This window comes from Drosophila serrata, unplaced genomic scaffold (genome assembly GCF_035046125.1).
Source record: "Drosophila serrata isolate PLE 108 unplaced genomic scaffold, ASM3504612v1 contig_287, whole genome shotgun sequence".
Taxonomy (NCBI): Eukaryota; Metazoa; Arthropoda; class Insecta; order Diptera; family Drosophilidae; genus Drosophila; species Drosophila serrata.
This window is the reverse complement of record NW_028257185.1, coordinates 15,315-25,009: the sequence shown is the minus strand read 5'-3', so window position 1 is coordinate 25,009 and position 9,695 is coordinate 15,315. Positions and strand designations below refer to the sequence as shown.

Below are 9,695 nucleotides of genomic sequence, written 5' to 3'. Positions count from 1 at the left end.
CAATATGTCCTAGGAATTCTGTTTCCTTCCTCATGGACTCACATTTATCTAATTGCAATTTTAAGTTAGCGTCCCTTAATTTTTCGAAGACTTTCTTCAATGATAAAATATGTTCCTCCAATGAAGTGGAGTAAATTATGATATCATCCAAGTATACCAAACAATCCTTGTAGATTAAATCTTCTAACAAGTTGTTCATGCATCTCTGAAAAGTTGCCGGTGCATTTTTAAGGCCAAAGGGCATGCGGGTATATTCATAATGCCCATGTTTAGTTGAAAACGCTGTTTTTGCAATAGATTTCTCCTCCATCTGAATTTGATGGAAACTTTTAGCTAGGTCAATAGTAGTGAAATACTGACATCTTCCCAGTTTGTCAAGTATTTCGTCCATTCTAGGAATCGGAAATTTATCATTTATTGTTATTTCGTTAAGATTCCTATAGTCGACTACTAATCTGAATTTCGGTTTACCTGAGGCGTCTGCCTTCTTTGGAACTACCCAAATGGGTGAACAATAGGGGGACTTAGATTTTCGGATAATGCCCTGCTCTATCATTTCCTTAATTTGTTTATTTACCTCCTGATCAACACTCTGGGGGTATTTGTATGGTTTGCGATAAACCGGATCTTCATGTTGAGTTTGGATAACATGTTTAATGGTACTAGTGAAAGTCAAATTCTCACCTTCTCTGTACTGAATGTCTCTATATTTGTATAGGACCTTCTTTAAACATTCCTTTTCTTCAACATTGAGGTGTTCGAGTCTAACTCATTACATTCGCGTAATTCATTATTGATCGCGAAGTTAATTGTTTCGTCAGTAATGGATGTGGGATCGGATTGCATTGCATCTGCATCCTCTGCATCTTTACTGTTTTTGGAAGTAAAGGCACTTTAGGGGTGCGGTCTTCTCCACTTTTTGTTTGGTTTTGGGGTAAACCTTTTTGTCTTTTGGACAGGGACACTTTTTTAGTGTGGTCTCACCCTTTTTGATTGGGTCAAGGCGTCTAGTTGATGCGGTCTCGCCCTTTTTGGTTGGGTCAAGGCATCTAGTTGATGCGGTCTCGCCCTTTTTGATTGGGTCAAGGCATCTAGTTGATGCGGTCTCGCCCTTTTTATCCTCGTATCTGAATTTATAGGTTTTTGAACCTAAGGTTACAGTCTCCTTTTCATAATCAATCTTTGCTTTGGTATCTACTAAGTATTGACGACCTAACAGGAAATCATAATTTTGAGAAAATTTGTGAACATAGAATTTTTGTTTGAACGGACATATTACATTGGGCTTAATCATTATACTTTTCGTTAATTTTATTGGGCCCTTAATTGTATATACCGTGAGGTTTTCTTTATTTTCTTTTAAATTCGCAAAATTTTCCCTAATGATGTTAATGGATGACCCTGTGTCTATCATACCTTTGTAAAGATTGTTTTGATAATCAATTCTTACATATGGATTGACACTTCCTCTTCTCCCGTATCCGAGATTTCCGAGGCAGTTTGATGAAAATTTACGTCTACCTCCATTTTAGTCTGTCCACTACTACTTTCTCTTTGTCTTTTAACGGGACCATTATTACACGGGTTGTGTGAAGTAGAGGGCTGATAGTTTAATGGGTTATTCTGCCTACCTTGATTTAACTTGTTCCTAAAATTGTGATAAACTTGTGGGTCAACAATAGTTGGGTTATTTGGGTTTCGATTCTGGGTATTTCGATTCGAGTAACTGGCTTGATTATTATTTTGAGACGTAGGCGAATAGTAAGAATTTGTGTTATGTTTGGTATTGTAATATCTTTGATTATTATTTAAATTTTTATTTCCCTTATTCCTGCGATTATAATCGTGAGATTTTTGAAAACACATGTCTTCAGGATTTGCGTCATAAAGACCAAGTTCCATAGTGGCTTGTTTTAACTTTGGAATAGTGTCAATATCCTTACGAGCCAACGACATGTACATTCTATCTGGTAATTTCTTATCGATTGTAGACTTGATAGTTCATTTTAACATATCGGAATAATTGCTCTTAACTACGGGATTACATTCTAGTTCTAACTTATCAAAGATATTACGATGCTGTGCTTCCAGCATCTGGATGAACTTACTGATGCTCCCTGAATATGGCGTCTCCTCCAGTTGTTTTATCAGCGTTACATATGGTCTATGATCCTTAAACGATGTGGAAAGGGTTTCTCGGATCTCCATCCATGATGTTGCTCCTGCTTGGATTACTGCTTCTAAGGCGTTGTCCACTATTACTCGTTTTATAGCGCCGTAGATTATATGAGCTTGCCGGTTATCTTGTGTTGGGTACAGGGTCAGCAGTTGATCAACCTGGTGATGAATATTGACAGCTTCCCTGGTGTGCCATCGTAATAATGCAGCTCCTTGATTTGGTTCAGCAATTGATTTAAGTGTAGCTCGGAGAGTTGTAGCACTGTTGCCATTTTTAGTTTTGTTTTATTTAAAAGTCACAGAATTAAAAATTCGGGTTTGAACTTTATTTCCGACCGCACGGGATTTTCGATTTAGAATACTACTTGCACGTAGATTCTTTAGCGGATCAATTTTTTAATCACTATTTCAATTCGTTGGTCTGGATAGCTAGTTGTATAGCTTATCCTTTTAGTTGACCAATACCGTACTGAAAGGATTATTTTAATTTTTGATCCTACCGACTGCGCCAATTAAATACTTGGTTATTCGTAAGTTAAAAAAAATTATTTTTATTTTTATTTTTATTTAACCGAATAAGTTACAAGATATTCTTATGAGAAGAACACCGACCGAATAATTTCGTGTCTCAAACTGAACTCTGCTTATTGAACTAGGATGGGTGACGATCAAGCCTCGGTTTCGAGCTTTTGTGGATCTTGATTGATTTCGAAAGATTCTAAGAGAGAGCTTAATTGATTATTTAATTTCTCTTGGATTCAAGTGCATTCGCTCTTGGATACAGTGCTCTTTTGAAATTTGATAATTTTGTTTTCGAGCTAACGAGTCCGAACTTTGAGCGTGTGAACGCGACAAATAGGAAAGGATGTTTAGACAATAAAATTGTTTAGTCTACTACTGGGGACTTGTGTTTATTCTACTGTCGAACTCGTGTGGAGTTGTGGTATCCAATGACTGTATGGTTATCATTCGATGATGATTCATGGGTGTACATATATGTGGAATAAGTAGGCATGTGCTAAAGCCTATGGGACTGTGGATATGTCACTATATATATATTTACATATATATGTACATATATGTCGGAACGGTTAAGATCGGACTACTTTATTATATACTTGTTATAGAAACAACTGGATTATTTTAAGAAAATAAATTAGAACTTTTTTTTCAGTTTTCAATATACTTACATATAATTTTAGGTATAGTCATTTTATATCATGACAGAATTTCGGTTCTTAATAATTGTTCACGTCATGAGGCCCTTCGCGGCGGCCGCAGCGCCGCCTCTGTTCATATATGTATATTTATATATATACATGTATATATATACATACATATACATATACATACATATATATATATATATATATATATATGGAAATTGACTGCAGAGTTTCATTCAGATATCTTAAAACTGAGAGACTTTTTTGCGCAGAAACCGAAACACACACTTTTCCATTTAGAGCCAAGCTGAAAATGTAAAAAAAGAATTGCAAAAATGAATTGGATTTTGAAAAGGAAGCTTCCGTAGTGTCGGATCAGTCAAACTTGTATTTGTCAAATAACTTTTGGAGAATTTAGACATACTGAGCTTAGCAACCAAACTTTATGAAATATCCGTTTCGAAGGAACCATGTGTGAAGTGGGGCGGCTTTGATAAGAGCACTCGATGTGTTATCTTTCACATAAAACTATTTAAGGTTTTGCGCGACGAGCGTAATGGAAATCCAGAGGGAGAGGTATGGAGAGCACTCGGAATATTTTTAGGCTGCAAGCGGTATCATACCGCCTTTTGAAAATGATCGCCCGTTTGGGACAATCACTTAAAGACCTAATTGTAATCTAGCGAAGCGTTAGCTTCCTTTTCTATTTAATTTAATATAGTACAATTAAATTTATATTGAACTTCAAATTTGCTAAATTTTTGAATGATGAGAGATGTAAGTTTAGAGTTAGTGAGCTTTTAGCTCTCTTATCTCTGAATCAAAAAGATTAATAGAATAAAGGCATGCTTAAATATACATATAAGGTATATGGTCATCAAAACCGTAAAATTGGATTGTAAGCTTATTCATAAATTACATAATTTCCTTTAGTTTCAATAAATTCTTGCAGTCGTCGCGGTACTGAATCTATTAAATTTTTGATAATTTTTTAATATGCTGCTTCCCAAAGAGAAGTGATCTCAAAATTTGTCTGCACTCTGGTTTTATTCAATTATACTGTTCTTTTACGTTTCATAAGAGACCAGACGTTTTCAAATATATTTAAATCTGGACTTTGGGGTGGCCAGTCCGAAGTGATAACACCAACATCCTTCAAAAATGTTGTAATCATCTTGGCTTTATGTCATGTGGCGTTATCCTGTTGCAGAATGAAGGATTGTCCAATAAGCCTGTGTTTAGAAGTAAATGCATTGTCATTCAGAACCCGCTAATATTGGCCTTGGTTCATCGAGCCAGTGATAGGAACGAAGTCACCCAGTCCATTATACGCCACACATCCCCAGAACATCACAGAGTCACCACCATGGTTTCCTTTTTTGCGAACGGGCCGCCTTTTCTGCCTTTGTAGCGTTAGCTTCGGTAATCTTACAAATGAATATATTTTTGGTCAATTATATTCAATGGAGCTTTCATCTGTCCACAGAACGCTCCTCCTGAACTCCTTTGGCTTCTGGAGATGTTCCTTTGCGAAAGACAGTCTTTCTTATTATTATTATGTATGGTACGTCCTTGGCTTTATAAGTCTTAATAACAAGTTCTTTTAATCTTCGACAGATTGTGCGCTCACTAATTGGGGTCTTATCGGTCAAATTAAATTGATCTGCTGCTGATTGAGACTTTAGAAAAACATGATCTTCTTAAATTACGCATGTCATTATGCTTTTTAAACTTTTTAATTTGGTAGTGCACAGTTTGACGCGAGACATAAAACTCATTGGCAATGTCTTTGACTGCTTTTCCAGCCTTAAACTTTGCTACCATTAAATATCTGGTAATCAAACTGAGCTCAGCCGTTTTACACATGTTTTTAATAACTTTTTATCTTAATAACAACGTTTAAGATTGATTAAAGCTAAACACAGAGTTGTTTGATTCTCGCGTGTTTAAAAATGTGAAAATATTTCCATAAAGATGCTGTCTAAATACTTTTGCCACCCAAAAAGCCGTTGTCTGCGTGCATTCTTATCTCCAGAAAGAAAATACAAAAGTTTAAATTTGGCACGCACAAAGATCCAGGCAGTCCGATGCAAATTTTGTTTTCAAGGACACATTTCTTACCCTAATTATTGGTTTTCTTATATAACCTAACTCTAATACAATTAACTAACTAGTTATAAATTTAAGTATCTTATATTTAATATGTTTAAAAACATTTAATGACGATATTGTGAATTGTGCACTTAAATTTAAATCTAATTTTTTCAAGTCCTACAAATCCGAGAAAATTAATTGACCTAATTCTATTATTTACAATTTATTAATATTAAATCCAATAAATATAAACTTATTTACTTCGGGGCTTAAAAATGATATCGAAATGAAATTGAACATTATGACCTAAGGAAATTAATTAAAATAAATGATGTAAAATGAAGAATATTGTTTTAAAAAAAAATAATGGGTTTATAAAAAAAAAAAAAAAACAGAAAGGAAGCTAACTTCGGCACGCCGAAGTTTATATACACTTGCAGATAGAACTTCGATGACTAGGAATCCATACAATATAAATTATATATATTTGTGTTAAGAAACAATGAAGTAATACCTGCTTTCATTTCATTCACCTATACATCATAGATTTGCATTTTTCCTCTACAACACACGATTGTTTGTAAGACACCTATATGCTATAGTCGTCTAATTTTCATGAAATTTGACACAAAATTTAAGGTTAATATAAAATGGCTACACCTCAAATTTGATGAAAATCTGAAAAATTTTAAATTTTAAATTTTAAATTTTATTGAATTTGGGATATAGCCATTTTTTTTATCAGTTTTAAATTTGGAGTAAAATTTTATGAAAATCGGACGACTATATCATATAGCTCCCATAGGAACGATCGAGAAATTAATTCAATTAAAAAGTATAACATTTTCAGTTTTCAAGAGATTTTCATCAAATTTGATACATAGCCATTTTATAAGAAAAAAAAGAAATTAGTAAAATTAAAGCTTAAAACTTCTTCAGCTTTCACCAAATTTTCATCAAATATGATATATAGCCATTTTATTTTAATCTACAATTTTGTGTAAAGTTATAAAATAAAACCGGACTACAATATCACATAGCTGCCTAGGAACGAACAAAAATGAATACAATTAAATATTATAACGGACTACTATATCACATAGGTGTCATACAAACGATTGTTAGATGGGGAGAAAAAATACAAATCTGTGAAATAGCAAGGCAATCTTTGGTTTGTATCCCAATTTGCGCCGCGTAGAGAGAAATGTAAAAAGTTGAACCAATTCGATGCGTTTACTATGGACGTCGTATTGAGGGCCCCCAACACAAGATCCATACTCCAAGATAGGACGAACTTATAAAATATGTAAGGATTTAGTAACATTGGGGTCATTGAATTCTTTCTACCACCGTTTAATAAATCCTAGCACACCTCTGGCTCTATTTACCATAGACGACATAATGTCAAGTTTAGGGTCCAAGCAGACACCCAAATCAACTGAATTAATTTTCAAAGAGCAGCAGTTCAGCGTATACGTAGCAAGCTTAGGAACAAGACGAGAGAATGTCATTAGCTTGCATTTAGAGCCGTTTAAGTTTAATAGGTTAACACGTATTCTGCAATTCAGATAACTGGAGATCCAATTAAGAAAATCAATTGGAAAACCCATTAAATCGAGTTTCCTTACAAGGAGAGAATGGTTAACAGAGTCAAATAGAAAGGGAGCTCCAAAAGATTTGTTGTTGTTGATCTTCGCTTAACAAAACCATGTTGACGTGGAGAAATAACTGATCTGCAAGTGAGCAGTAATTATGTTTTTGGAATGGCCTACAACTTAGAGATTCCTCTTTAATTGTTGGCATCCGATTTTCTACAATTTTTGTGGAGAGGAATAACAAACGATTTCTTCCAAATAATGGGAAAGTGAGAGGTTTTTAAAGATAAGGTAAACAATTTCTGAAGGGTATAACACAAGACGTCGGTACAATACCTGAGCACACAGCTAGGAATTCCGTGGGGACCTGGCGAATAGACTGGCTTGACACGATGAAGATCTAAAGAAGAGACCTTTCGCTTAGGCTAAGACTAATCGGAACAAGTCTGGTGTAAATTCGAAGACAACTTTTTGTTTTGAAAAACTGCGAAAATAGTTCGTCTGATAGATTTCATGGTCTTTATTTACGGTAGTATTTTCATATGAAAGCTATGAAGGATTTGTTTTAGGCATACGTTTAGTGCTAACAAAATTATAAAACTACTAGCTGTACCCTGCCACGTTTCTCTGTGGCATATTATGGTTAAGAATGCACTTCTGAATACATCAAGGTTCTGGCAAAATCATCTTCCTGCCATAGGGTGAAGAAGGCAGTCAGAGTTGTCTCTGGCGGATTCAGGACTCTTTCTTGCACATTTCTTTCTGTGAAATAGACACTTTGACCATTCTCCAAATGGACTGCCAAGTGAACTAAAGCTGGATAGCGTTCATGAATGGGGAACGAAAAAATTCTCCATGCAGCCTCGTTGCTGCTTATGTATCTTCCAGCCTGGTATTGAGATATTTCATCGACAACTCGTACTGCATTGTTGTCACCATTTTCTGCCTGAACACCAAAAACTGCCATATCGCTGCCTTTATTCACGTACTTGCAGATATATTTAATCGATTTCACGGAATTGCAATATTCTACGTTGATGTGCGCTTTGTATGATTTTGACAATAGTGGTGAGCATGGAACCATCCAACGATTGTCTACCTCAATATCACCAATTCTCATGTTTAAATTTGCCGAAGTCCCTCCATCTTCAGTTGACCGTCTCCTATACAGATATACATCGTCCCCTGTTACGGTGTTGGGTGTAAATGCTCGACGATATCGCTTGGAACACTTCCCGTCTACCATGCATGGTGAACATGGGTTGAGGGTACCACATGGGCCATGGATCATGTTCTTGATGACAACTTCATGTAAATCCGTATCAACCTCGGCCCGTGGAATCCCAGCGCATATAACATCGTCGATTTCATCTGAAGTAATTTTATCATACAGCCAAATCAGTATATGCGCATGCGGCAATCCTCTCTTCTGCCATTCTACTGAATACATCCAGCACCGCACAGATCCAAAAACTCCATGTTTCACAATAAAATCCATCAGTGACTTCAGCTTTTGTCTGAAAACACGGGCTGTGATGTCATGCCTATCCCTATACGATTGTCCAGGAAATAACAGCTGTACTATCTCGTCCCAAGCTGGATTGCATGTGAAGGTGATAAATAAGTCTGGACGGCCGTGGCAACGAACATATGCCATGGCATCTTGAGCATATTCCTGCATGTGGCGTGGACTACCTATGTATGAGGATGGCAAAATCGTGAGCTTTCCAACGTTGGTTTTATTACGGTCATTCATCACAGCATCCCGCAAATGGATATATTCCTCGAACCGAAGTTTCGTCTGATTCAATCGGAGGAACAGCAAACGTTCTGTTTCAATTATTGCATACATATCGACAATGTACTGATGAAACAACTGACGACATTTCAATATATGATTGCAATCGGTCCTCCGAACCATTAACCTGTATGAGTAAAAGTTCATCGCGCTGCACTTTTTATTCGTTTCTACACCATTGACTGGATCTACCATCTTCACATTGAAATGGTATCCATCGGCACCATCCCAGAAGATTAGTGGATACTGCAAAGCATCGTAACAACGGTGAGTTTCTGAGACGTTTACCAATCGATCGTTTCGTCGATGGAGAAAAATATCTCGAGGTTGAAACTGATCCCCGACTATGACAATTGCCACTTCGTCTATAGTTGGAGCATTATATCTCCTGATATGTTCTCCAGCAGGCGTTTTGACTGCATGAATGACAATTTTATGGGTATCCGAAGGCATCATCGATTGCTGTTTTGAATAAACGCACCAAATTGTTCCGTTCGTGAAAAAGCTTCTGTAGCTGCGAAATAATGTGCCTCTTCAGAGTATTTAGGTATTGATTTCATAACGTGCATCTACTTCATTTTCATCATCACCAAGAAGAAGAAATTTGTGTTCGCTGTCTGGGAACGGAAGCAGGGAACCGGCTTTATGATAGATTTGTCCTTTGATTTTAAAAGTTGGCATGAATTGTGCAGTTATAATTTCCGCACCAAATGACGTCATTTGAAAGCAAGTTGTATTTCCTAATGTTCGACAGAAATTGCTTCGATTCTGCAGTAGATCCAGCGAATAGAGAGTGCAGAGGCTCTGGTGGTGCTTCAAGTTGAGGCAATTCCACTTTCTCGGAAGCGCAACACAATCCTTTTG

The 9,695-nt window shown here is 36.2% G+C and overlaps 1 long non-coding RNA gene across 1 annotated transcript; it reads left to right on the top strand.

The window, feature by feature from the left end:
* The first annotated feature begins 4,440 nt into the window (after window positions 1–4,440).
* Window positions 4,441–5,781, top strand: LOC147643151 (uncharacterized). Its single transcript, XR_015272515.1, has 3 exons — window positions 4,441–4,766; window positions 4,831–4,903; window positions 4,962–5,781. It is a non-coding gene; the product is annotated as an uncharacterized LOC147643151 (long non-coding RNA).
* Window positions 5,782–9,695: the final 3,914 nt, after the last annotated feature.